The sequence below is a fragment of the Vigna unguiculata genome, unplaced genomic scaffold, assembly GCF_037176805.1.
Source record: "Vigna unguiculata cultivar grain cowpea cultivar isolate G323 ecotype 2 unplaced genomic scaffold, ASM3717680v1 ptg000147l, whole genome shotgun sequence".
Lineage (NCBI taxonomy): Eukaryota > Viridiplantae > Streptophyta > Magnoliopsida > Fabales > Fabaceae > Vigna > Vigna unguiculata.
In genome coordinates this window covers 20,001-22,500 of record NW_028196789.1, presented here as the reverse complement: position 1 = coordinate 22,500, position 2,500 = coordinate 20,001, and positions in this window count along the sequence as shown.

Below are 2,500 nucleotides of genomic sequence, written 5' to 3'. Positions count from 1 at the left end.
AACAACCCAAGAGTCCATAGTATTCGGAGTTCTCGCGTGGCCTCCCATTGTTTCCAACAACCCAAGAGTCGGTCGTATTTGGAGTTTCACATCGCTTCCCAGGAAGCCAACAACCAAAAGGTCGGTCGTATTTGGAGTTCAGTATTCGCTTCAGTCGATTCCAACTTCCCAAAAACCTGCCTTCTTCGCAGTTCGGCTAAGTCTCCCTCGTTTCCAACTTTCCTCTAAGTTGCCCTCCTCGCAGTTTGGCCAAGTTCACTCTTTTCCAGCGTCATCCCCCCAAGTTGCCTTGGGCGCAGTTCGGCCTAGTTCACTCTTTTCCAGCATCATCCCCCCAAGTTGTCTTGTTCGCAGTTCGGCCTAGTTCACTCTTTTCCAGCGTCATCCCCCCAAGTTGCCTTGTTCGCAGTTCGGTCTAGTTCACTCTTTTCCAGCATCATCCCCCCAAGTTGCCTTGTTCGCAGTTTGGCCTAGTTCACTCTTTTCCAGTGTCATCCCCCCAAGTTGCCTTGTTCGCAGTTTGGCCTAGTTCACTCTTTTCCAGTGTCATCCCCCCAAGTTGTCGTTGCCAACAACCCAAGAGTCCATAGTATTCGGAGTTCTAGCGGGGCCTCCCCTTGCTTCCAACAACCCAAGAGTCCATAGTATTCGGAGTTCTAGCGGGGCCTCCCCTTGCTTCCAACAACCCAAGAGTCCGTAGTATTCGGAGTTCTAGCGGGACCTCCCCTTGCTTCCAACAACCCAAGAGTCCATAGTATTCGGAGTTCTAGCGGGGCCTCCCCTTGCTTCCAACAACCCAAGAGTCCGTAGTATTCGGAGTTCTAGCGGGGCCTCCCGTTGCTTCCAACAACCCAAGAGTCCATAGTATTCGGAGTTCTCGCGTGGCCTCCCATTGATTCAAACAACCCAAAAGTCCATCTTCTTCGCAGTTCAACATCGCCTCCCTCGTTTCCAACAGGCCCAAAGGTCGTCTTCTTCGCAGATCCACGAAGAGCTCATCACGATTTGCCACATTCCATTTCCCACGGGTTGTCAACAACACTTTCTCACACTTCCCGCAATCGAGTACGTGCATGACATGCCAAAGCACATCTTATTTGCCTTCCATCGCACTCAAGACGACGGGTTGTGGAAGAACGATATTGTTCACAACAAGTTCAAGGACAACGTCTCAATCAAGGGACACAACCGAATTATGTTGACTGGGTCGCTAAAGTAAACCCGAGTTCATATAATGCACCGCATCCAAAAGAACTAGCCACAACACGTGCATCACTGAGATGTTTCACTAGATGGAACACGTGCGTGACATTAGGATCCTCCAACACCTCTTCGTGATGGAAAGATAGAATTCGAAGCAACCACAGAAGTACCGTCTAGTGGGTAGGCAACACAGGGACTGATCAACCAATATCACCCAAGGCAACGGGTGAAAATGGAAGAGATGCATGCTTGACCGTTCGATACGCAAGGCATGGAGCCAGCCAGCAAGTGCATCTCGATTACAACTCACACACCCTCACGTTCGCAAGACACCACACCACAAGACGGTCCACCCCCCACCTACCATGGGCAAGCAAGCAAATGGAAACATCAAGTGACGCAGGGTCAAGCATCGCTAGGCATGAAAATAACTTTCCACAATATCCGAGGGACTAGCTGCCGAGCTAACCAACGATCAGTGACGACCGTGTGTTGGTATTAATAAAGCTCAACAACTATGAAGAGGCTAGTTGTGCCATGATAAACATGCTAACGCACGCACCACGTGAGGGGGGAGGCCTCATCAAGCTCCCTTTAAAACCTGCCAGTGTGGAGCTGGCCGGCTCAAGGAGCACTCCCCCCCTATAAGAGGTTAATATGCAAAAGGCAAAATTGTACAAGTAGATACACTTTTTTTGAGCAGACATAAGTCCATATCTCGGGCTATACTTCGAATTTTGATGCGATTTTTTGCAGTAATTCGTAGAATAATGGTATCTCCTTGCTCACCAAATTTCATAATTTTTCTCGAAGGGGAACTATTTTTTTTATTTTTTTTACTTACCGGGTATGTGTAAAATCGGGAAAAATAGAAAAGCACATGTAGACTTCGAATTTCGACCTCATTTTTTCCAGTCCACCACTAAACAATATCAGGAACCTCCCCACAAAATTTCATTCAGTTTGGCCAAGGTCTTAAATTTGACAAATTTTGGCACCAACCTATCTAGTCGCGGTGCACCGACCAACTTGGCCAAGTGCAAAATGCATCCAATTCAAAACTTTTGTGCACCAACACTTTTACAGTACTCATTTGGGGGCATTTGGAGGCCTTTCCAACCCTCACATCTCAAAAACCACGAATTTCATTTTTTCACAAATCTCCCCACCAAGCCATCTAGCTATGCCGTGGTGCACCGCCAACCTTGGCCATGTGCAAAACCCTCCGAACTCAAAACTTTCGTGCACCAAGAATTTCATGGTATTCATTTGGGGGCATTTGGAGGCCATTCCAACC